The sequence below is a fragment of the Halichoerus grypus genome, chromosome X, assembly GCF_964656455.1.
Source record: "Halichoerus grypus chromosome X, mHalGry1.hap1.1, whole genome shotgun sequence".
NCBI classification, from domain to species: Eukaryota; Metazoa; Chordata; class Mammalia; order Carnivora; family Phocidae; genus Halichoerus; species Halichoerus grypus.
This window is the reverse complement of record NC_135727.1, coordinates 93,954,363-93,981,454: the sequence shown is the minus strand read 5'-3', so window position 1 is coordinate 93,981,454 and position 27,092 is coordinate 93,954,363. Positions and strand designations below refer to the sequence as shown.

The following is a 27,092-nucleotide window of genomic DNA, read 5'->3' as shown; positions in this document are numbered from 1 at the left end:
CTAAAACTCACATGTCTCTTTTGGAGGGCTCCCATTCAACCCCCAATGATAACTAATAACCTATTAAATCCTATAACTGTTTTTCCCTTTTAAAAATTTTCCTATATTTTTGTTATGAGTATATATTTCCTATGTCATGGAATAAAAGAAGGCATTTTAAGTGTATAATACTTTAATGTCCCCTAGTTTCCAGTATGTGAACATCACTCAGGAGTTTACAAAGTTCCGTTCCATTTATATCTCCTTAGATGTAAGGAGCAATGCTGGGTGACAGGTCTAACAAATATTATCACTCTAGAGATCCAGAAGCTGAGTCTCAAAGACTTGCCCAAAATCTCCTGCCACTACAAGTCAGGGTTTCTTGAATCTCCCTCTTTTCATCATACATCAGATGAGAAAAGTTGAGTGTTTTTCATTTTTTTAAAGATTTTATTTCTTTGAGAGAGAGACAGTGAGCGAGCGAGAGAGAGAATGAGAGGGGAAGGGGCAGAGGGAGAAGCAGACTCCCCACTGAGCATGGAGAACGACATGGAACTCAATCCTGGGACTCTGGAATCATGACCTGAGCTGAAGGCAGACGCTTAACCGACTGAGCCACCCGGGCACCCCCGAGGTTTTTTCATTTTAAATATATACAGAACAGGGCGCCTAGGTGGCTCAGTCAGTGGGGCGGCTGCCTTCAGCTCGGGTCATGATCCTGGAGTCCCAGGATTGGGTCCTGCATGGGGCTCCCTGCTCGGCAGGGAGTCTGCTTCTCTCTCTGACCCTCCCCCCATGTCGTGCTCTCTCTGTCTCTCTCTCTCTCATTCTCTGTCTCTCAAATGAATAAATAAAATCTTTAAAATAAATAAATAAATAAATAAATAAATACAGAACATGTTCATCTTGAGCATTAATCTTGACAAAAGTGAGAAACCCCACTAGCATTTAATCTTTAGGACTCAATTAGCTCACTCAATGCAAAGACATCTAACACATATTTGGAAACCATTTATTTATTGTCATCTGGTCAAAACATAACCTCTGCCCTCTGGCAGCTCATTTTTCTTTTTAAATTTTATTTTATTATGTTATGTTAGTCACCATACATTACATCATTAGTTTTTGATGTAGTGATCCATGATTCATTGTTTGCATATAACACCCAGTGCTCCATTCAGTACGTGCCCTCTTTAATACCCATCACCAGGCTAACCCATCCCCCCACCCCCCTCCCCTCTAGAACCCTCAGTTTGTTTCTCAGAGTCCATAGTCTTGCATGTTTCATCTCCCCCTCCGATTCTCCCCCTTCATTTTTCCCTTCCTACTATCTTCTTCTTTTTTTTTTTTTATAACATATAATGTATTATTTGTTTCAGAGGTATGGGTTTGTGATTCATCAGTCTTACACAATTCACAGCACTCACCATAGCACATTCCCTCCCCAGTGTCTATCACTCAGCCACCCCAACCCTCCCACCCCCACCACTCCAGCAACCCTCAGTTTGTTTCCTGAGATTAAGAATTCCTCATATCAGTGAGATCATATGATACTTGTCTTTCTCTGATTGACTTATTTCACTTAGCATAATACCCTCTAGTTCCATCCATGTCATTGCAAATGGCAAGATTTTGGGGGTTTTTTGATGGTTGCATAATATTCCATTGTATATATATACCACATCGTCTTTATCCATTCATCTGTTGATGGATATCTTGGCTCTTTCCATAGTTTAGCTATTGTGGACATTGCTGTTATAAACATTGGGGTGCACGTGCCCCTTCGGATCACTACATTTGTATCTTTGGGGTAAATACCCAGTAGTGCAATTGCTGCGTCATAGGGCAGCTCTCTTTTCAACTTTTTGAGGAACCTCCATACTGTTTTCCAGAGTGGCTGCACCAGCTTACATTCCCACCAACAGTGTAGGAGGGTCCCCCTTTCTCCACATCCCCACCAACATCTGTCGTTTTCTGACTTGTTAATTTTAGCCATTCTGACTGGTGTGAGGTGGTATCTCATTGAGGTTTTGATTTGGATTTCCCTGATGCTGAGCGATATTGAGCTCTTTTTCATGTGTCTGTTGGCCATTTGGATGTCTTCTTTGCAGAAATGTCTGTTCATGTCTTCTGCCCATTTCTTGATTGGATTATTTGTTCTTTGGGTGTTGAGTTTGATAAGTAGTTTATAGATTTTGGATACTAGCCCTTTATCTGATATATCATTTGCAAATATCTTCTCCCATTCTGTCGGTTGTCTTTTGGTTTTGTTGACTGTTTCCTTTGCTGTGCAAAAGCTTTTTATCTTGATGAAGTCCCAGTAGTTCATTTTTGCCCTTGCTTCCCTTGCCTTTGGCGATGTGTCTAGGAAGAAGTTGCTACGGCTGAGGTCGAAGAGGTTGCCGGCAGCTCATTCTTATACGGCTATCTGTCCAGTATGGAAATGGTGATTGTCTGTGAGTGGTTTTCGTGAGTATCTTCTCTCCTTCTGAACCTGAGGATGTCTTAGATGGCTATAACAGAATAAAGTAGAACAATGGCGATAAACAGACAAGCTCAGTCCAGTAGGATGGCTTCCTGAAGAGTGGCCAAAGAGCGTCATTTACAAAATGCACAAAACAAGGGTGCTTCTCCCTTCTAGAAGGACTCTGAGTGCAGAAAAGCTGGCATGGAGGCAGAAAATAACAACTATTATTTTCCCATGAACTTGAGAGAAAACAATATACAATCGTCATGAGTAGTGTAACCTTTGGACCTCTCTGGAATGCAATATCCTTTCCAAGTGGGCAAACCCTTGATGGTGTTGATTCGGTTTTGTGTTTGCTTCTAATAATAAAAGGGAAGTGGGAGATTTCTGGTGGCAGGCAGCCTAACCATTCATCTACAGATTTGGTATGTGTGTACGTATTTATTTTGAATTATGTGAGTTATTCTTCTTTAATCATTTCTATTGACTTTAAAGAAGGAAACAGTACCTATGCGAAAAGTTAAATTTATCATGCACCATGTTCAGAGATTGCTTCAGACATTTCCCATTTCAAAGAAAACAGTGATTTGTCTAATCTCAATCAAATCCAGTGTGCATGGAACAGATCACAGAGCTAGAGATGAAATAAATAGCCCTTGCTGGGTCCTTTGAGAGGCACATAAATTATGAGGAGGAAAGTTCTTCAGTAAATATGACGTAATGCATATCTTTGTGTGCTGTCTGTTCTATGGATGCTTTCTCCCTCCCTCTCTTTCTCTCTCTCTTCTTGTCAGCAGGCCAAGAGGCTCCACAGACTCACCGCCAGCCTACATTTCAGCCGTCTGCGTGTGCACAATGCCATACTCTAAGATCCTTTAAGAAGACAAGATGAACTTCTAAACACAGTTTTTATCAGAGCCTGCAACCTAAAGGAATATTCTGTGATGATCAGAAGCATACTGAGCAGAAGTGCAGTTGCCGTGGTTCCCTGACTTGTGAAAGGTGTTGAACACACTGATCATAACCCTGACCCTTATAATGGACACTGGTGCTGCCTCATCCAAATCCCCTTTCCCAGGCCAGTACCCCTGTTCCCTAGCTGCTAGGAATGGTGGTGGCTGAAGGCTCACAGCCTCTCTTTTCTCCAGAGAATTGCTCTTGGCCAAATGGAGCCATCTGGCAAGGAAGGTGACACCTTACCCCAAAGCTGACAACTGACTGGCTGGGAAGCATGAAAGGCAGGCCCCCTCTGCCTCAAGGTGCGACTGTGTGGTGCAGTCAAGCTGCAAAGCTGCCTGTGGGATCCAGCTGACGCTAGTCTCCAGGTGAGACCACCACTTTTCTTCACATTTTCCCCTGTTCCATCCGTCTTCCCTCCCTCTCATTCTCCTGAGAATCCTCGCCCAACAAATCCCTCGCCCAAGAAATCCCTGTCTCAGGTTCTGCTTCTAGAACCTTGTCAAAGACACTTCCTTGATGTGGAGAGCAAGAGCCATCCTGGACAGCGGAAATGCTGCCTCTTTGCAGCAACTCACCAAGAGGACCTGCCCTCTGCACTCTGACCTCTGACCCAAATCAGGTTCTCCTTCTCTCTCTCCCTCACCCTTGTAGCCAATGAGCCACCAAATAAAACCTCTATCTCCTCAACATCTTGTTATTCTAAGCCCTCCCCAGTCACCACCCCAGGTCAGGCTCTCATGGCTTCCTAACTACGGTAATGGCATTTCCTGCTAACTGGTCTTCCTGACTTCGGACCTATCTGGTAACTTTCTCTCTTTCTTTCTTTCTTTTTTTTTTTTTAAGATTTTATTTATTTATTTGACAGAGAGACAGAGAGAGCACAAGCAGGGGGGAGCGGCAGGCAGAGGGAGAAGTAGGCTCCCCGCTGAGCAGGGAGCCTGATGTGAGGCTCGATCCCTGAGCCGAAGGCAGATGCCTAACTCACTGAGCCACCTGGGCACCTTATCTGGTAACTTTGTGAATGACAAGTCTGATCATGTTACTTTATCCTCAAACACTCTCATTGGCTGCCTTATTACTATCAGAGTAATGATAATAGCCACCCTTTATTATATACTAAGTGATTCACATGCATTATCTTATCCTGTGAAGTAAAACTGCAACAAAGTTATAATTATCCCCCTTTGCAGGTAAGAACAGTGAGTCTCTGGAAGGGTAAGTTTCCTCCAAGGTCACACAGCTAATCAAGGGTTGATCTGGAAAGTGTTTTAGCTGACTCCCAGGCCATGCTATTAATCTCATCACTGGGTTGCTTCTCAGTGAATTCAGATTCTGGCTTTCAAAGCCCTCTGTGGACAGGACCCAAAATAGTTTTTCAAATTTATCTTCCCCAACTCGTCACACTCCACACCTCAGCTCTACCAGACAATTAGCTATTCCTTCAACAACTTTGAATATCCCTCTTTCCTGCTCCTGCTGATTTATCTGGCTAGAAGTCGATTCGCCGATTCGCCCACACCTACGCCTGTCACCCTTGTGGCAGACTGTGCATTCTCTTCTACAATGTGATCTTGATCCTTGAATCTGGGCTGGCTATAGTGACTCTCTCCTTTACCAATAGGATACGGCAGAAGTGACGTTGCGTGACTTCCAAGGCCAGGTCAGAAAAGTCCACACAGTTTCTGCCTGAGACCACCATGCTACGGAGGCCACGTGCACCCCAGTGGCAGCCCAGCTGAGCTCTCAAATGATTTCTGGCTGGGAGCCGGCACCAACGCCAGCCCTGTGTGTGCGCCATCTTGGACATCCAGCCCCTGGAGCCTGCAGATGAGTATACACCGTCACATGTGATCACTACCACTTAAGAGAACCCAGCAAGAACTGCTCCGCCGAGAACCTTCCTGAATTCCTAAACATAAGATTTTTAGATAATTAAAATGATGCTTTAATGCCACTAAGTTTTGGGGTAAATTACACAACCAGAGAAACCATGACAGCCTTATAATCTCCCAGTGCCCTAATTAAATGCCAATCTCTGTAAGAAGCTTCCCTAGTCAGATTTAATTTCCACCTCCGGAAACTCTCATAACAATTAGCTTCTCAAATACGTCACGTATTAAAGTTGGCCTTATATTAGTTCTTCGTGGGCTTGTGGGCTTACTTTTTCCCTCTAATCTACACATTTTGAGGGTAGGAAGAGTGCAGTATTGGTATTCATTAATCTTTATATTCCATTGCTACTAGCCCTGTGCCTGGTACTAAGTAGACACTTAATAAATGTGTGTCATCCTGAACTAAACCAAAGAGATAAGGAATATCTTATTCTCTACCAATAGGAGAGACTTGTAAATCTCCTGTTGCAGAGATGTGTAGAGAATTATAGGCCTAATGGAGCTATAGCCTTTTGCTGCACTCCAGGCCCAAATAAAACAGTAAAATGTGCCAATAAAAGAGTAAAAAGCCTCCATGAAATAGGAGAGACAGTACAGAGTCCAATAATTGAAGAGAATGGGTTCTGCCAGCCTGGGTAGGAATATCAGCTCTATCACTTATGAGCTACACGATCTTCATAAGCGCCTTCTCATCCAGAACTTTAGTTGTTTCCTCTGGAAAATGGATTAATAGTGCCCCCCAACTAGGGTTGTCCTGAGGAGAAAATGAGATAATTTCTGTAAAGCAGTTAATTTGATGTTTCAAAATTAAGGTTTCGACAAATGATACTTACTCATATCGTAGGTAGTGAGTGTACATTACAATTTCTAAGACAACATCAATTTCATAATTTCATTCTTAGAAAACACAATGATTTGTCACGTAAATCACATAAAAATCACTATTTGTAAGAGTCCTTTTACCTATATCCACAGATCATACATAAACTTGTGCTAGACCCTTTGTCTTGATTTTTGTTTGAAAAAATATGGTCACCATGCCCATTGACCACAGGAGCAAAATCTCCTGCTTTCTTAAAAAAAGAATTTATTTGTTTGAGAGAGACAGCATGAGTGGGGTGAAGGGGCAGAAAGAGAGGGAGAAGCAGACTCCCTGCTGAGTGGGGGCAGCCAAAGTGGGGCTCAATCCCAGAACCCCAGGATCATGACCTGAGCTTAAGGCAGACGCTGAGCCACCCAGGCGTCCTCTTAAATCTCTTGTTTTTGATGCGTCACCCCCTGTGCCGTGAGGACCACGAGGCAAGCCTTAGTCACTCTTCCACACCCCAGTGGGACGTACAGGAAGAAGAGTATCTTCAGCTGGATTTGGCGACCAGCGTCTGCTCTGGCAAACGTGACCTCAAGTTGTTGCCACAGTGGCTTGGACTGTAGACAATGCTTCCTAGGGAAACTAGATGAGGCAAGACCCCCAACGTGGCATTTAGAAGCAAAATGTGACATTACTAAGTGAGGCGCAATTCCGGGGCTCACCGTTTACACTGTTGAATTCCAGGGGGCATCATTCCCATAGGACACAATGTAATGGAGTCCCCTGGACGTGTGCACCATGGCAGCCTGGATCCCCATGAACACTACGTGCCTTTCCTGAATCTGTCTTCCCTGCTGCAGGGGGAAAAAAAAGCGCTTGGAGCACACTCCACCTCAATCTGTAAGTTCTCTCAAGTGTGAGTACCGAGAAGTACTTTATTGTGGAAAAGAGCACAAAATAATTTGTATAATGATTACTCTGCAAGATGTGAAGAGATACTCTGAAACCATTATTTACCATGAAAGGCTCAAAACAGATCTGGCTTTCCTATTTTTCCAAAACAGAGACAACTCTTGCAGCATAAACTTTAGTTAAGTATATGTTCCAGTTTTCTTTTCTCAAGAAAGTCCTCCTTCCTCCTCCCAAACAAATCAGCAAATACAGTTGTTCACAGCCCTACTCATCATGTGACATTTATGACCAGGACATCAGTGGGGAATATAATGAAAGCAGATAATTAGAAACTTCCCCCCAAAATGATTTTAAACATAATGGAGGGCTAAAAACAAAACAAAACAAAACAAACAAACAGTTCAACCCTTGGCTTTGTTCTTTTGTTCTTAATGTGTGCATTTTGTTCCTTGGGGTGGCTTATACAATACAAAGCCAATGTTGAATCAAAAAGCTGGACTACACTCAAATAAACCCAGAGGTATGGAATCTTCTAGCAATGAGGGTCTTAGAAGATCTTGCTGAAGTCCATCCTAATCCCTTGGGCTCCAGCCTTTTATGCTGTCTTCAGTGGAAATGGGAAAACTTCTCACCATTACCACCCCTTTCCATACAGGGAATCAGTCCTTCCTTTTGGGTACACGTCATTGCGTTCCCAAACATTTACCCAAAGAGAAAACCCTGCAACCCACAGGCTCTGGCTTTCTTTTATTGGCTGTCTAGGCCGGCCCCTGAATGAACTGGGGGATGGAGGGGATGGGAAGAAAGCACGGGCCTTTGTTAGCATAAAAGAATTGGAATAGGACAACGTGAAGAAGTAGCCTTCTTCTGTACTAAACACAACTCCCCAGTGTTGAAACCTTTTATCCTGATCAATGAGAGCGCTCTGATAATGGCCACAATCCCTACTCCCTTCCCACTACTCTTTATAGAACCCCAACCAGGGACCGAACTCACTGAATCTTCGTAAGAATTTGGCAAAATGGGCATTATTGTTTTACTGAAAATGAAACCAAGACAGAGATAAGGTCATCGAGCTACAAGTCAACAAGATCTGGGATTGGATCCCAAGTCCGCTGACCTCAAAGCCTACAGCCGGATGCCTCTAGCTTATGCAGACCACACTGCAGCTTAAACCATATACCACCTAAAAACATAGGTCGATTCTAGATCCAGAAGCAGAATCTCCCTGTGGGTCCCAAAGATTTTCCTCTCATTTGGGCATCCTGGGCTTTGCCAAGATTTCAAAAGAAAGGAGACGCCAGTCCTTATATCTTGTTAAATCCTAAAATCTACTAACCCTTCCTTGCCCCTCCCTTTGCCTACCTGTTCCATCTACTTGCCAGCACTTGCGGGCACTCACAGCTAGGGGAAGGGCCATGGAATCAGTAGTCACACGGGATGAGATGGAAACAGATGTGTGTCCCTGTTCCTCTGGAAACGAACAAACAAGAAAGTATAGGTACACTGCACCAAAGGTAGAATCACCAAAATAAGATACGGCATATATTCATTCATTCACTAATACTTGATGAGCAATTAAAATGATCAGATTTTCCCTAACACTTTCTCCTCTCTAGGAGGCGTCTACACTGGTACAACCTTTCTGGAGGACAACTGAGCAATACTTATGAAATCTATAAGAATTACATGCACACATACCATTTGTCGTGGACTACGTTCCCTAGAAACAGAGGCTGCAACCAGGATTCTTGTGCAGGTTACTTATTGAGGGAATGTTCTGCGGAGAAACCTGCAGGGGAGTAAGAGAAGTGGGATGTCGGGAGAAGGAACTAGGGCAAGATGTGGCTTCAGATCCATCTAGCCTCTGCCTGATCCCACAAGGCGCTCTTGAGTGAAAAGTGGCCCACCGAGGCCGTTCTGCCCAGAGACAAAGAGGCCGGGCTGCTAGACCCACGCACCTGTTTGTCATTGGTCAAGGGCTGCCCCCAGAAGGGCATATGGCTTCTAAGACATCTGCAGGCCAGGCAGCAACTGTCAGTCAGCAACAGTTCCCCGGAAAAGGAAGCAGGTGCGAGCTTTTAGCAACCACCATCTGCTGCAGCCAGGGAATGGGTGTGCCAGTCGCATAAAAGAGTTCTGGGCCAGGCACCAACAACATCTGCCATCGTTGGACCCAGCAATCCCATATCTAGTAATTCATCCTCCGTATGTTTGCACTTGTGCAACATAATGCATGTCCAAGTTTATTCATTGCCGCATTGTTGATAATAGGAAAAGGCCCGTCAATAAACGACACATTAGTGGTTAGTTACATTACGGCACATCCATACAATGGAATATTTGGTGGGTGTGGGAAAAATAAGAGTAAGGAAACTTTCCATGTAGGGATATAGGATGACTTTCAGTATGTATTTTCACATGAAAAAAGCAAGATGCAGAATGCAATATGTATAGTATGTCACTATATATGTCTGTTTTAAGAATATATATACATATGTGTTTGTATATGCTTAAGTTAACCCTAGAAGGATAGACAAGACATTGGATACACTGTGGCTGGAAGACAAAGTGGAAGGGAAAGTTTATGGTGTCTATCACTTTGTACCTTATAAATTTTATACTATATGAATATATTACCTATTCAAATGAAATGAGTGAAGATGGATGGATAGATAGATAAATAGATACATACGTACATACATACATAGATTTGCCCTGAAACCCACCCAGGAGCTTCTGCCTCTCCCTTGACAACCCAAAGAGGCAGAACCATGGGACATTTTAAAACTCAACTGTTTTCCTATTCACGGGTAAGCAACTTCCTTCCTGATGATTGCTGATGTATTCCCTGCACTTGTGTGTAATCTCTGTTTTAACCAATAGCCTCTTACTTTCCAACTGCAACAGGCTTTCTTTTTGAATTCTGAGCCAGGCTATAACGGAAAGCCAGATTTCCCAAAACATATTAAATTTAGGCTACATAGGTTTCTTTTTTTTTTTTTTAAGATTTATTTATTTATTTTAGAGAGGTGGAGGGAGGAGGGGCAGATGGAGAGGGAAAGAGAGAATCCCAAGCAGATGCCCCGCTGAGCGTGAAGCCTGACATGGGGCTTGATCTCACGACCCTGAGATCACGACCTGAGCCGAAATCAAGAGTCAGACGCATAACCGACTGAGCCACCCAGGCGCCCCTAGGCTACATAGGTTTCTGCCCTGCAGGACTTATCAGAGCCTTTAATGTTACAATGTGCATTTTGAATCTCCTTAAAGATGCAGAATTGTCCCTAAAATTAAGGGCTCAGCTGGGCAGTTCTTGCTTGAGCTCTCTCAATGACTGCAGTGATCTGAAAGTTCGACTGAGCTGCATGTCCAAAATGGCTCATTCACATGGTTGGCAGTTTGGCTGTCGGTTGGAAGTTCAGTTGGGCTGTGAGCTGGAGCACTTCCATAGGGCCTTGACAGCATGTGGGTCTCAGGGTAGTTAGATTCCTTACATGCACTTGACGTCCCCACAGCAAGTATCCCAAGAACCAAGCAGAAGCCATATGGCCTTCTCTGAACTTGCCTCAAAAGTTATGCAGCTCACTTCTGCTAGTTCTATTGGTGACAAAGGAGTCACTAAGGGCAGCCCAGATTCAGGTGGAGAGGCCATAGAACCCACCTGGGAAGAGCGTCAAAGAATTTGTGGACATGTCTAAAAACTGCCACAGTTCATCATTCCTGTGATTTTGTACAGATGGAGCCCAAGAAGAATATCTCACCAAAAAAACAATTGAATCCATGCTGCAGAAAAGATCATGTGGTAGTAGGTGCATTTCAGCCTCAAATACGGGGTTTCCTTAAGCACTCAGAGGATGCTATATAAACATGCAGTGACATTTCGTCAAAGGCAAAGCTGGTTTCTGCATGAACCTGCTCTGGACTATGAATCATGTCTATTTGTCATGGAATCATGCCATGTGTTAACTGCATGTTTCACTGACTTATTTTTGAAAACTGACAGATAAAGCTGGTTTCGAGATTAATTATAGTGTGTAAGAAGGAAAGATCTGTCAAGTGTTCTATATCAGTCTATTTAATAATCATACCATTTGCAACTACGGAGAAACTATAGCATTTCTGACCAATTTCACCATGTTTATGAGGATTGAACTGTGCATCCTTTTTGAAACTAAAATTTGTTCTTTAATATTGATTTATTTATTGATTTCTTTATTGATTTATCTTTGAGAGCGAGAGAAAGAAAGGTGGGGAGAGGCAGAGAAAGAGGGAGAAAGAGAATCTCAAGCAGGCTCCATGCCCAGTGCAGAGCCCAATATGGGGCTTGATCTCATAACCCTGAGATCATGACCTGAGCCTAAACCAAGAGTCGGACGCTTAACCAACTGAGCCACCCAGGCGCCCCTGAAACTAAAATTTGAGGGATGAAATGATGCTCTATGGTTTACTTTGACAGAAAGAACCGAAAACCCATTAATCTTTAGTATAGGAATTTTGAGTCCTCGGTTTGGATCATCAATATTACTTCAGTCTTTCAGTGATGTTTGTCTATGGAAGTAAAGTTGAACATCCAGATGAAAGAAAATGCTGACTTCCTTTACCATCTAACTAAAGGAAGAAAATGCCGGTAGGATTTTAGTTCATCAGGACAATAAATCAAAAATGAGGGCCCCCACTTAAGCATATTATAGCGGCAAAGTTCCTTGTCAGCAAGTCTGAGGATTATGTAACCACTACAAGTCCCGTCTCCCCAGTCCAGTAAAACGACATTAGCAGCAAAAGCTCAGAGAGCATGTGAGTAATGCATAATTAACACATTTTGGAAATCATGTGGCTAAGGCAAGTAAATCTTTCACAAGCTCTTAATATACAAGAAAGATTTTACATATTCCGTGAAGAGAGGAGAGCAAAACAGGCTGGCTGTAGAAGTAGTTTGAAAAAAGATGGGATAATTTTTTAAGTGGGAAGGAGGCATGGGTCTTTGTCCTTGGTCCTTGTGCCTTTGGTTAAGCAGATTAGCCGAGGAGCCAGAGGAGGCAAACAAAGGTGCTTCTGTCCCCTCCAGCCAAGCTGGAAATAAGGACATGATTCATGAACCAACATGGAGCAAGTAAGCTGGGGCAGGACAGCACATCCTCAATGGCAGGTCACAGCACCAAACGCCAAGGGGCAGAAACAACAGGAGAAAGCTAAGGAGTGGAGGAAGGGCTGGTTTGTTCAGGAAAGCTGCAGTTATAAGAAAAACAAACCATAGTGAAATACCGGGCACCCACCTTCCCAATCACAGGCCAGTGTGCAAAGGGCTCTTGTCACTTCACTAAGAGGGGTCCAGCTTCACAACCTTCCATGTTTTCCTTGCTACTGATGAGTCCACAGGGGACACCATGTGGACCGTGTTAAAGACTCGGCAGATCTTAAAACTGGAAAAGACCGTAGAGATCATTTGGTTCAGCCATTTTCACTTTGGGAGTCCTCTGGCTCTCAATACACGACGATTTTCTTGTCTTCAAAGGACCTCGGGCTCAATTGTTTGTTGTCATCTTTGCATGGTTACCTCCTACTTCGAAGGTCTTCTCAGCAATCTCCATTTTCTCAGAGCTCTCTGTGAACTCCAGACTCTTGGAATTGCCCGAGACTTCCCACTTGGCAGTCACCGTGGCTTCGCTACCGCTTCCCAAACGTCTTAGGTTCCCACTTCGCTGCTGGAGAGAAAGCTGGTTGGGTCTTTTCTGGATACTTGAAAACTAATTTCCTGGAGAACTTTTTTTTAAAAGATTTTACTTATTTATTTGAGTGAGAGAGAGAGAGAGAGAAAGCACGAGAGGGGGGAGGGTCAGAGAGATAAGCAGACTCCCTGCTGAGCAGAGAGCCCGATATGGGACTCTGATCCTGGAACTCCAGGATCATGACCTGAGCTGAAGGCAGACGCTTAACCGACTGAGCCACGCAGGCGCCCCGCCTGGAGAACTTTTGAGAACCACCTGCTCCCGGCCAGTGCTTCATGCTGGAAGCGTTGGTGACTGTTACTCCAACCTTCCACCCACAACCTCCAGATCCTCATTCCCCTAGGTTCCCCACATCACATAAACCCTTAAGCCCTTAGTTTCCTGCAATGCAGAGAGCGGCCCTGTCTTCCTGATCAAACCCTGTCTTCCTGTCAAAGTTTGCTTAGATTGAGAGGTATCCAAACCTTCCTGCGGCACAGTGAGAGCCAAGATTGTTACTTGAACGCAAGGGTTCTGGGACTGGGGTGCGTGATTCCCGCACCCAAATTGTGGGGTGCAGGAATCATGAGCACCCTGGACCAAGGGATGCCCAAAAGACATAAATTCACTGTGCCTCTTGATTTTAAGTATCAGAAACCCATTGGAGCCAGCTTCAGCAGAAATATATGAGAGGGGTATTATAAGGATACTAAGGTGTGTCCTGGAATTAAAGGTAGAGTTAGATAATCAAACTTCAAGAATAGGAGAGAACAGGGCTTGAGGAGAATGGGGAACTCATGAATTCCTCCCTCTTCATCTTTAGATTTTTTTACTTCTCTCTGAATTTCTGCTTTGTTCTTCCCTTTCACTGCAGAAAGGTTTTCTCTGTCTCCCGGGCAAATGGAAGCAAAGATTCTGGATTAGTTTATATAGAAAAAGCAGGTAGAAATAGGAAGAGGGCCATTCTCTTGCACCAAATCTCTACTGGTGTCAAGTTCACCAAAATTTGAATGCAGTCTGTGAACACAGAGGCTGGAGCCTCAGGCTGGAAAGAGGGCATGGCTGGGAACCTGGTAAGAGAGAAGTCTGAAATGGTGCAGAATCATATTCCAGGTTCACTGTGGAAGTGAACACACACACACACACACACACACACACAAATGGCTCGCCAATAGTATACAGAGTAACAAACCCAGGAAACAGGGTGTGTGTGCCACTTCCCTTCAATTTCCTACCGTGAAGGAGAGCTGAGTTGAAGCAACTACCAAACCTTTCAACGAAGTCAGCATGTGAAAATAAAACAAAGGAAAAGGAAAACAAAAAGCAAGGAAAAGGCACTCCAAATGAATGTGCAAACAAAAATTCTAGAGCACATAAGGGAGTCCTATGCTAAGGAAAAAACATCTAACAAAATAATCTGATATCAACTCAGTACAGGTGAAGTCAATGTTATGGAACTGAAAGCGACTTCAGAATAATCATGTTTGAGATGCTCTAGATCAGTGAAGGCATAACATGCATTAGAGGGAGGGCAGGGGTCCTGCAGGGGCGCCAGGGTGGTTCAGTCGGTTAAGTGTCCCACTCTTGATCTCAGCTCAGGTCTTGATCTCTGGAGCCTACTTTAAAAAAAAAAAGAAAGAAAGAAAGAAAGAAAGAAAGAGGGCTGGGATCCTTCCCCCCACCCTGGGCTTCTGATCACAAGCACCTAACCCCTCAGTGCCACCTCACCCCCAAAGACCTGCCTCCCCTCTCCGTTAAGACCATGAGTCCTATGCAGGGCTATTCCTTTGTCCCTGATGGCTCTGCTTGGCCATGGCTCCAGAAAGCCTGGTCTCCTTTTCTCCTCCAGGTTCTGGGCTCGGTGAGCACCTTCCACTGTGTGCCACATGCCACTCTCATCTGGGAGACTTCTTACCGAAGGTCTTTTCGGTTCTTCCATGGTTGTGTTTTTTTTTTTTTAATTGACTATTTTTTAGAGCAGTTTTAGACTTATAGGAAAAGAAATTGGAAAGTACAGAGAGTTCCCAAATGCCTCCCCCTCTACCACCAACCCAGTTTCCCCTACTTTTTACATCTTGCATCAATGTGGTACATTTGTTACAATGGATGAACCAGTATTGGTACATTATTGTTAACTAAAGTCCATAGTACAAATGTTTAATAACATGTATTCACCATTACTGTATCAGACAGGATAGTTTCACTGCCCCCCAAAATCCTTTGTGCTCCCCCTACAAATTCCTCTCTCCTATCCAACCCCCAGCAACAACCAATCTTTTTACTGTCACCATAATTTTGCCTTTTCTAGAAGATCATATAGTTGGAATCACACAGTATGTAGCCTTTTCATACTATCTTCTTTCACTTAGCAACATGCATTTAAGATTCCTCTAGGTCTTATCATGACTTGATAGCTCATTCCTATTTTTTTTTAAGATTTTATTTATTTAATTTTTAAGAGAAAGCGAGAGAGATCACAGAGGGAGAGGGAGTGGCAAACCAACCGCTGAGCAGAGAGCCTGACGCGGGGCTCAATCCCAGAACCCTAAGACCATGACTTGAGCCGAAGGCAGATGCCCAACTGACGGAGCCACCCAGGTGCCACGATAGCTCATTTCTTTTTAGCACCAAATAACGTTCTATTTTAATCTATTCACCTACTGAAGGACATTTTGATTGTTTCCAAGTTTTGGAAATTATGAACAAACTATGAACAAATATGCTATAAGCATCCATATGCAGGCTTTGGTGTAGACACAAGTTTTCAACTCCTTTGGATAAATACTAAGGAGCACTATTGCTGGATGGTATAATAAGAGTATATTTAAACTTTGTAAGAAACTGTCAAACTGTCTTCCAAAGCAGCTGTACCGTTTTACATTCCCACCAGCAATGAATGAGCGTTCCTGTTGCTCCATCTCCCTGCCAGCATTTGGTGTTGTCAGTGTTCTGGATTTTGGCCATTCTAATAGGGGTGCAGTGGGATCTCCATTGTTTTTATTTGCATTTCCCTAACGACATAAGATGTGGAGCATCTTTTCGTATGCTTATTTGCCATCTGTATATCTTCTCTGGTGAGGTGTCTATTCAGGTCTTTTGCTCATTTTTTAAAAAGATTTTATTTTATTTATTTGAGAAAGAGAGAGAGAGAGCAGGGGGGAGGAACAGAGGGAGAAGGAGAAGCAGACTCCCCGCCAAGCAGGCAGCCCAATGCGGGGCTCAATCCCAAGACCCTGGGATCATGACCTGAGCCTCAGGCAGATGCTTAACCAATTGAGCCACCCAGGCACCCAAGGCCTTTTGTTCATTTTTTAACTGGGTTGTTTGTTTTCTTATTGTTGAGTCTTCAGTGAGTGCTCCTCTTTAACAACTAGTTTTCAAAAAGCCAGATTTCCAAGTTCTCCCAGGGCATTAACTACAAGCCACCACGCTGTCCCCTGAAATGTTTCACGGACCTTGAGTTGGCATTTTCCCTCTCTTTTCTGACTCTCATGTGAGTTTTTGGGTTTTTTTAAGATTTTATTTATTTATTTGACAGACAGACAGCAAGAGCAAGAGACAGAACACAAGCAGGGGGAGTGGGAGAGGGAGAAGCAGGCTTCCCGCTGAGCAGGGAGCCTGACGCAGGGCTTGATCCCAGGACCCTGGGATCATGACCTGAGCCCAAGGCAGCTTGGGCTCAACTGAGCCACCCAGGCGCCCCTCTCATGAGAGTTTTTTGATCTGTGGACACGGACTGTGGAACTGCATGGGGCACCACTGGTAGACTTCCTTCTGGGTCCAGTTGATAACAAGAGCTGCCGCCAATGCATCTGGCCAAGCCTGCTCGCAAGGAAACATTTGCAGGCTACCAGGCTGTTGCACTTGTGACAAAGAAGCCAAACAGTTAACAGCTGCCAACACTTGTTTGTAGTCATGTTGGAACACCATGGGATCCAGTTCACCTTTTTCCCAGGCCCTCTGAATCTCACATTTTTAAAGAAATCAGGGCAAGAGGAAGTTGGGAGAGCAGAAGAGCACTGAGATTCTAAGATGGCTGCAGCAATTCTTCAGGTTACACTCATGTCTTTGACCCAGATGATGAGTGTGCCCAGAGTTCTACCCAGGACTAGTGAAGAGTGCACAGGAAAAAGTAGAAGGTCTTCAGCCTGGAAACGAGGGTGGAAAGAATCATAGAAAAGACCAAATATGGGACTTGATTCGTATGGGGGATGAGTATGATGCATCTGATTCTTCTGCTCACTGACTTGGACTTGAAGCATGTAATGAGCTTCTTCTTGCTTCTCTGACCATGAAGTATGGAGCACTTTACATCAACCTGAGAACCTGCAGTTACGACAAGCTTCAGAATTTGACAATGACTTAATTCGAGAGGGAAAATTACCAAAGAAGTTGGAGGAAGGAAGGAAGAAGAGAAAAAAGAAAAAAAGATGACAATTTCAACAGGGAGAAGAAGTGAACAAAGCCCAGGTTTTCTTAAACTGGTTTCATAGCTCTCAGTGCTGGTAAGAAGAAGAAGAAGAAGAAGAAGAAGAAGAAGAAGAAGAAGAAGAAGAAGAAGAAGAAGAAGAAAGAAGAAGAAGAAGAAGGAGGAGGAGGAGGAGGAATGAGGAGGAATGCTCAAGGGGCACTAAATGATAAAGAGATGGTGAAGAAATTTCAGAAAGAGAAATAGTCCCCCAAAAAACAGGCATGAGGAGCATAAGCCTGTGAGAATGGGGGAGTATCTCCCACCCTTTGCTCTCACCCTTCTGCTCTGCTTCTGACAACAATTTGTCCAGGAGGTCACTGCCACGGTCTCTCTCACTGATTTGGACTTGAAGTAGTTGCTCAGTGAGTCTCCGGAAGGAAGAACCCTCTGTGAAACGGGTGATGAAAGAGATTCCCATGGGGTGGGATTGGACCAGGAATTCAAAGAGTTCTCTTCCCTCTGCAAAGGCCTGCCGGTGCCCTGGAGAGATGTACTGAGGAGCTGGCTCAGGCTGCCAGAACCGCTGAGGGAGAGTACAAATGAAGTTCTTCGCCCAGGATATTAATGGGATCCTATTAGACATGGAAGTACAAACCTGGGAGCTGAGCAGCCGAGTCCGTTCTGAAGTGCATGGCCATGGGACTTCATTCTTGATCTGCAGCAAGGACATCCTGCTCATACTTGCTCAAAAACTCCTCTGGGAGGTGTGTGTGGGGGGGGGGGCGGTGCATCTGAAGGAGCCTCTACAGAAACTGAAAGAAGCTATTGGCAAGGCAATGCCAGAGCAGATGGTCAAGTACCAGGATGAATGCCAGGCACACACACAAGCAAAGATTGCAGAGATGCTGGAAGAGGAGAAAGACACGGAGCAGAGAGAACAGATTTGTTCTGGTAAAGAAGAGGAAAAGCGGAACAGAGCCCAGAGGAAATTGGGAGAGAATGCTGAAATCGGGGAGGTGCTCTGTCAGGTGGTGGTCTGGAAAGAAACAAGAGCCATTCTGGGGAGTAGGAGGGTGAAAGCTTTCCTGGATGCCGAGGTCCAAACTCTCTGGCCCCAAGGCTGGGTGTAGACCACGTCTCTGTGTAAGGACAGCAGACCACACCATGGGCTGCTGACACTGATACTGACCAAGAAGAAAGTAATGGCTCCTTCAACATCAAGGTGAAGGAATCATAGACTAAGCCTCAAAACAGGGTCCTCATCCCATCAGCCAAAATCGGCAGCCCCACTGCTTTGCATATAAGTCTCCAGTCTTTATGTATAAAAGTAAAAAAGGAATTTTCCAAAGCCCAACCCTCTGGACCATCCCTCTCTAGCTCTCTGTAATCACCCTCAATTTTCTGGTGGAATGAACAGTGACACTGGAGCAGTCTGAGGAGAAAAGTCCCAAGAGTTCTGGCTACAAAGAGGGCTCCTGCCAGACTCCCCTGAGCAAAGCTTTCCAGAAGAACAACAGTCTTAATTGCAGCACTGCAGAGCCTGGAACCAAGTCAGTCCTGTATGCGGCATTGGACGGCATGAAAGTTTCACTCCTGCACCCCACCCACCTACTTCCGTTTGGCAACAACCTTCCAGACCCGAAATCTTCCACTGAGTCTCAGCGTCCATTCCTCCACAGCAGCCTCTTCAGGAGGCATTTCAGCCCCCAGCACGGTTCTCTTAAGAACCCAGCTTCATCCTCTACCTCCCTGAGCCACAGGGCAAGACGATGTTCCAGCTCTTCAGGGCTATCCTACAAGTCTGCCCTCGCTGGCTCTGGCTCCCAACATGGGGTTTCTTCTAGCAGCTCTCCTCTGGAGGAACAACAATCCAGAGAGCTCCTTTTCTTCCCGAAAATGCACTCCCATGTGTACAACCTCCCCCCACAGGACAGTCTGCCAATGAGCACGTCCCAAGCCCACAGTGAGCAAACCTCTGTTTCTCAGAAGCTGGCCTTGGTGGTCCAAATGGAGATCCTGGTGATAGAAGCCAGGGAGGAACAAAGGTACTGACCTCCTCCCTGAAGCCCACCATGGGTAGCAGCCAATGCTCCCCGAAAGGAGCTTAGCTGGTGCTCTGGGTTTCACATCTGTGTTGCTGGACAGGTAATGGAGAGGCAGATCTTGGGAGGGAGAGAGTTCTGGGTTTGGAATACGGAAGCATATGTGTTTCTGAATTTCAGCACTGTGGCAGATCAGCTTGTATACCTACATCTTAAGTCTGCCAAACACTTTGGCATTTGGTCAGAGTACCTCATGCAGTCGCACAAGCCGAGGACTCCTGGCCATGAGAGGATCCATGGGATGGCCATGCTATCCATCCCACCCTCAAATGGTGTAGTCACTGGGACAAAAGCCTGGACTGAAGCCACAACCAAGAGAAGTAGCTTTGTCTTTCTGAAAATATATTAAGAGGACACCTGGGTGGCTCAGTCAATGAAGCGTCTGCCTTTGGCTCAGGTCATGATCTTGGGGTCCTGGGATTGAGTCCCGCATTGGACTCCCTGCTCAGCCCCTCTCCCTCCCCGTTGGCCCCTCCCCCCCGCTCTGCCCCTCCCCCCCGCTCATGTTCTCGCTCTCTCTCTCAAAAATAAATAAAATCTTAAAAAAAAAAGGAAAGAAAATATATTAAGAGCACTTAGGGGGAAAGCAGAGGGGGAGATGAACCAGGAGAGACTATGGACTCTGAGAAACAAACTGGGGGTTCTAGAGGGGAGGGGGGTGGGGGCATGGGTTAGCCTAGTGATGGGTATTAAAGAGGGCACGTACTGAATGGAGCACTGGGTGTTATACGCAAACAATGAATCATGGAACGCTACATCAAAAACTGATGATGTAATGTATGGTGATTAACATAAAATAAAAAAATGTCAAATTAAAAAAACAAAACAAAAAAAACAAACAAAAAAGAGCACTTAATTCATACTCGTTGTGGGGGACTGATTTCTCCAACATGACAATGAAACTCTTTTGAAGACTTGCAGATCTACCAGCGGCAAGACAATTCTGATGGGATCTCTAAAGGCACTTACTGGGGGCTCAGCTCTCACCTCTGAGCACTTCTCAAAGAACTCTGTTGAAAGATATGTCTGTTTTTGAGACAGAGCCAGTTTTCTTTAGTCAAGCTTTTTACAGTTGACTTCTGTAAATTGGTGTCGTTCTGACTTAAAAGTCATTTGGGCCCACAAGACCTGATTCCCAATTCAGCCAGAGTTCCAGTTTTGTTTTTTCCAGAGTTTGTACAGCTGGACCCCAGAGCTCCAAAGCCCTTGTTGGTCAAATCTTCATTTCTTGATGGGCAGAAGTCTTGGGGGATTCCAAGTCACTGACAGACACGGCAGTTTGTTTTCTTAGAAATCCCCTCAGGCAGGGCCATGGGTACAGGCCTCTATGAAGTATCTGTCATATAGAAACAGGCCTTGAAGTCCTGGAGCTTTCCAAGCACTGGTCTACTCATTCACATGAGGGTAACTTGCAGTTAAGCTTGGAGGATGGATCAAGGACAGACCAAAACAGATATTCCAGAGTTCCCAGGTCACCCAGCTGTTCACTCAACTAGTGGCTTTTTCACAAGTGTCTTTAAAATGCTTGCTTTGTGCCTGTGAAATGTGTGGCACGAGGTGGATTTGAACTGTCTGTTCTAGCCCAGTGAATTTAAACATGTCACGCATAAACGGTATTTTATGGTTATGTAATTTATGCAAAATCCTGAACATGGTAGACTCTATAGAACAAATGACTCATTTTCTTCTACAAATATATTGCAAGGATGGGGGGCAGGGGAAGAGGGAAGAGGAACTTATAAGCTAAAAGAAACTTAAGATACATGTCAGCCAAGTGCAATGTGTGAAGTTTGTTAAGATACTGGTTGATAGAAATCAACTGCTTTAAAAAAAAAAAAGACAATGGGGGAAATTAGCACATTTATTGGATATTTGATGACAATAAGGAATTGTTTTAATTTTTTAGGTGTGATAATGGTATCGTGGGAAGGAAGGAAGGAAGGACAGACTTGGCTGGCCCTAAAATTTTCCTAAGTGATTGGAGTGTCTTTATTATTCACGGTGGGTACTTTAGCCCCTGCCTGATAGTCTATGCTAATGAGATGACTCAGGGTAGGAGATGACTCAGGGTAGGGACTGGCCCCGACAGAAAGACCAACCAAGTAATTAGAGGGTTGGGGCAGTGAGCCACAAGTATCAGCTCGACCTCTGGGAGCAGAGGGGGCCTGGAGATTGAGTTCAACCACATGGGTGATGATTCAATCAGTCATGCCTACATAATGAGACCCCAATGAAAAGTTTGCCTGGCAAAGCTTGGGTGAGCTTTCTGGCTTGGCAATACTCCATATACTTATTGCCACATATCAATGCTGCGAGGGTAACGCATCCCTGAGGACATGGAAGCTTTACATCTGGAACCCTCCTAGTCCAAGATACTGCCCTATGCATGTCTTCTAATTTGCATCCTTTGCCTATAATAAATGTGACTGTGAATATAATAGGTTTCTGTGAGTTTTCCGCACCTTTCTAGCAAATTATCCAACCTGAAGGTGGTTTTGGGAAATCCCTGAACTTGCCGTTGGTGTCAGAAGTCTTGGACATGGGGCACCTGGGTGGTCAGTTGGTTAAGCGTCTGCCTTCAGCTCAGGTCATGATCTCTGAGTTCTGGGATCAAGCCCCACATTGTGCTTCCTGCTCAGCAGGGAGTCTGCTTCTCTATCTCTTTCCCTCTGCCCCACCTCACAGCTCATTCTCTCTCTCTCAAATAAATAAATAAAATCTTAAAAAGAAAAAAAAAAGAAGTCTTGGGCAGACTTGGCAGTCTGAAGAATGGGGCCCTAAACCTTGAGTTTGGCTAATCCCAGGTAGAAAGAAATCATTGTCCTTAAAAATACATATGGAAAGATTTACAAACTACTATGTCTCGGACTTGCTGAAAAATAATCTGCCCGTGAGGTGTGGGGAGAAGGCAGTGGGGATGTAGATGAAACAAGATTAGCCATGTGAAATCACAGAAGCAGGGTACTGGGAACATAAGAGTTCACGAAATTATTTTCTCTACTTTTGTATATGTCTTAACTTTTCCAAAATGAAAGTAGTGATCCAAATGGAAAAAATATGGATCCTTACTTTATAGCATGTGATAGGCAGAATTCTAAGATGGCCCCCAAATTATGAAGCCCATGATATACCCAGAGCTTCTCCTAGTTATTTAATCAAGCACTAATCTCGGTGCTGCTGTGTAAGGAATGTTGCAGATGTAATTAGGATCCCAAATCAGTTGACCTTAAAATAGGGAGATTATCCTAGGTGGGCCTGACCTAATCAGGTGAGCCCTTAAAAACGACAGGACTCTTCCTGAAGAAGAGATTGTCAGTCAGAGAGATTTGAAGCATGTGGAGGTATTTAACACAAGGGAGCTTCCTTGAAGATAGCTTTGAAGATCGAGGGGGGCCACATGGCAAGGAACGTGAATGGCCTCTGGGAGTTAGAGCAGCCTCTGGCTAGCAGCCAGCAAGGAAATGAGAAGCTCAGTCCTACAGCTGCAAAGAACTGAATCCTGCCACAATCACGTTAGCTTAGAAGATGAACACACAAATAGTCAACAACTAGATTTCAGCCTCCTAAGATCATCAGCAGAGAACTGAGCTATTTTGTATTAGACTTTTGATCCACTGAACTTTGCGCTGATAAATCTGTGCTACTCTAAGCTGCCGTCTGTAGTAACTTGTCACACAGCACTAGAGAACTAACACACAATAAACAAAAATAATAAATTCCGGCTGTGAAAAATCAAGCCTCACACATCTTTGAACCCAATTTAGGAAAATATAATTGTGACCAAGGTATAGGGAAAGATTTCTTAAACATACAAAAGACAAGATCAATAAATTCAACTAGGGGCGCCTGGGTGCCTCAGTCGTTAAGTGTCTGCCTTCGGCTCAGGTCATGATCCCAGGGTCCTGGGATCGAGCCCCGCATCGGGCTCCCTGCTCGGCGGGAAGCCTGCTTCTCCCTCTCCCACTCCCCCTGCCTGTGTTCCCTCTCTCGCTGTATCTCTCTCTGTCAAATAAATAAATAAAATCTTTAAAAAAATAAAAAATAAAATAAAAAAATAAATTCAACTACACTAAAATTACATACTTCAGACCTATAAAATACTCCCAAAGATAAAGTGAAAAGAAAATCCATGGGCTAGAGGATGTTATTTGCAAAACATAAAATTACAAAGAGTATTTTTAAAGAAGATCTTACAAATCAATAGGAGGAAAAAACAAGCCAACAGAATAGAAATTGGTAACTCACAGAAGAGGAAGCTCAAAGGCCAAAGGATATATGAAAAGACACCCCATATGACTGTTCCTCAGAGAAGTACAAATTAAAACAGTAAGGGAATGCAATTTTACCACCATTGGACAACCAACAAAAATTAAAAATTCAGATACTACTGAGTTTTGGTGAAAAGGTAGAATAACAGAAAATCTCACGTCCTGCTGATGGGAGTATAAGTTGGTACAGGCATTTTGGAGAGCCGTGTGATAATATCTAGTAAAATTAAAGATGTGTACACCCTTTGACCCAGCAGTTCTACTTATGGGAATATATTCTAGAGGAAATCTTATACAGCCGTGAGTACCATGCAACATTATTTGTAATATTGCTAAGTGGCAGACAACCTAAAATGTCCATCGGCAGGAGAATGAAGTTAATTAAGTTCTCATTTTTTTTTCAGTCCTCCATATGCTGCTTTAATCTTGACTGCCAACCCGTCTGCTAATCTATGAGGGAACCACACCAACTGAAAACCCACTATTTATTTCAGTGGTTCTAAGAGTTACCCAGAATTCTCCCGATTGTTGTCATCCACAGAAAAATGTTTTTCCTGACTGTGATCTTCAAAGAAGGCCTCGGAGCCAGCAGGGATCAAAGGTGCCCAATATATCTGGAAATGCACTTCCGCCCAAGGATGAAATGACTTTCTAAAGTGAGCTGGAAATTGCTGAGCCAAAAGAGAATATGGGTAATCCAAGGGAGGCAAATGAATGCTTCTAAGCTACTACAAAGGGGATATTCTTTTGAAAGGCGCTCCCCCAGACCAGGTGAGAATTAATTTCATTTAATGAGGAAAGCGTAAGCGAAGCTTAGTGTCTAAAAGTCAATCTGTGGATTCCCTCCAAACATACTAGCCCTGGGTGTCATGTTCTGTGATTGAGGATACATCCAGCTTTTTAAATTACCTTCAAACTTGCCATCTTCATTCTGGTGTTATTTATACCTTCCTGTCTCAGATGGCAAATGTCTGAATAAGATCCTGGCTAGTAGAAGCATTAGATACCTTCCAGAAGTATTTATGTATGGATTTAACAAAATAAAATAGAGAAAGGATCTTTGTGTCTTTATCTGTCCATGGCAAACCCTGACTTTTAAAGGGTTTTTTTTTAATATCCATTCTGGACCAAATGTATATTTCTTTATTTACATTGGATGTCTATCAGGGAGTACGCATTAGAAACAAGCATACATTGTATTATTTATAATTGTATGTCTTGAATACTACCTAACACCTTTCACTGCAGTAACTGACTAAACGGAACTAGCCAAGAGACATTTTCCCATTTTGCTGATAAATGGTTACAATGGAGTGATATTTTCAGATTCAAATAATGTATTTTCCTAAAAGATTCCAATTGCAGAATTATGTATGAGACGCTACAAAATATATGTGAGTTTGATTAACAGTTTTATGAATAACCTTATCACATAATTACCCAGATTTATCACCTTAAGTTAAATGAAAATTCTTTGTGGCAGAAGGTTTGTATGAATATGAAAGTGTTGATTTTTGTTCTCATTTGCTCACTGTGACTTGCAAAGCCATTTTCTCTTTGTGCTAATTATCCAAAAGTGAGTTCAAAGTGCTTTTCCATTTACCTAAGTGTGCAAAACCAAAAACTTAATTGTGAAGTCAAAGTGCTAAGCTAAGGCTCTAGATTTCTTCAGCTGCAACCCTAATGACACTTAACATGATGACTCTTTTATCAGACTAAAGAAGACTCCACTGCTTAAAGCAATTACGGAGCTCAAAGCAATAGAGTGTGTCATTAGAATAAACTGATGAGAGATTAAAATAATAAATAAGATCCTATCTTAGTCTGTTCAGGCTGCTGTGACAGACTACCATAGACTGGGGGGCTTATAAGTAAAGGACATTTATTTCTCATAGTTCTGGAGGCTGGGAAGTCCAAGATCAAGTGGTAAAAATCCACTTCCCAGTTCACAGGCGGCCATCTTCTTGCCAGTCTTCACGTGGTAGAAAACGCCAGGAAGCTCTCTGGGGCCTCCTTTATGAGGGCACTAATCCCATTCTTGACAATTCCCCTCTGATGACCTCACCACTTCCTAAAAGCTGCATCTCCTAGTACCATCACCTTGGGGATTAGGTTTCAACATGTGAATTTGGAGAGGACACAAACATTCAGTCTACAGCAGACCCTTTACACAATATTCGGGGGGAAATGGGTAACAGCATAGCCTCATATGTCAGTACAAGAATGGGTGGGGCTGCCCGTCATAGCCCCACTTTCTGGGCCAGAGCCTTGTCCCAATGAATCTGAGCCCTCCTTTTCCCCATCATGTGGCCACGATGTTGGCAGTCCCTTCCCTTTTGGCAGCCTTCATGCAGGGTTTATACGGATTTCTGTTCTCCGGAGAGAATTCAGCTGGGCCAAAGCATTCAGAAGCAACTTTGATTTTCTGAAGTAGATGTAGGAAGGGATTACATCACGCCTGGCAGAACAAATTCAATTCCTCTATTTTTCTCTCCCATGCCCCACTTGCTCTTCTGGCCACAAAATTGCCTCTTCTTTACAACCCCGGCCCCCCCAACACACACACACACACACATCCGGGCTCTGCCACCTCTTCTTCTTCTCCCACCCCTGCTCCAGGTACTTACCTTGTCTTCAGTGTCTCAGCTGATTCTATCTTATATAACACAGTTTAGCCCCCTGGCAAGTCCAAATCTGTCCCCCGTCATCTGTTGAGCAAACAAAGGATTCTCCATTTATGGGACCCACCCTCCTCCTTAGGGTCCAGTCAGGGATTATAATTAACAACAAATGCAAAAAGGTTTTGTGTTCTTTTGCTTCTACTGACCTGCCCTGGCTGCCTCACAAGATTCAAAGATAATACAAGTAAAAAAGAAAAAAATTTTTTAAAGTAGGCTCCACACCCAGCATGGAGCCCAGCGCAGGGCTTGAACTCACGACCCTGAGATCAAGACCTGAGCTGAGGATCAAAAGTCAGACACTTAACTGACTAAGCCACCCAGGTGCCCTGTAAAAAAATTTCTTTAACCATAAAGATCTATACACTTTTTTTAGTGATTATTTATTCCAACCTCTTCATTTTACAGATGATACGACTGAAGCCCAGAGATGTTAAATAACTTGCCCAGTTAGTGGTAAAGATTGACTTTGAACCTGGTCTGTAGCCCACTGTCCTATCATTCCTTCCATTAATCTGAACTGCCGTAGGTAATTTGCAGATTTCTGGAGGTTCTGTTTCCCCGCACTCCATTAATTTGGGATTAAATGTGACCTTTTTCTTAGGGCCCTCCACCACACTCATGCACATACATGCAATCATTCACACAGATCTCATGGTTGAAGAAACGGGAGGGGAGACACTATTTACTCTTTTACTAATTCATTTATGCAACAGATATTTATTGACTACCTATTAGGTTCCAGGCACCATTCTAAACTTTGAGGATATAGCAGTAAACAAAATAGATGGAAAACCCATGCCCTCATGGACTTTGCATTCTTGTGGGAAAAAAATAGGATAAACAAGTACATAAAATATTTAACACAGAAGGCAGAGGAAAATGCTACAGTGAAAAACAAACCAGG

General features: G+C 43.8%; 1 pseudogene; it reads left to right on the top strand.

Annotated features, from left to right (window-relative positions):
• Positions 1-16,641: 16,641 nt before the first annotated feature.
• On the top strand, positions 16,642-18,374 carry LOC118535691 (ubinuclein-1 pseudogene; annotated as a pseudogene).
• Positions 18,375-27,092: the final 8,718 nt, after the last annotated feature.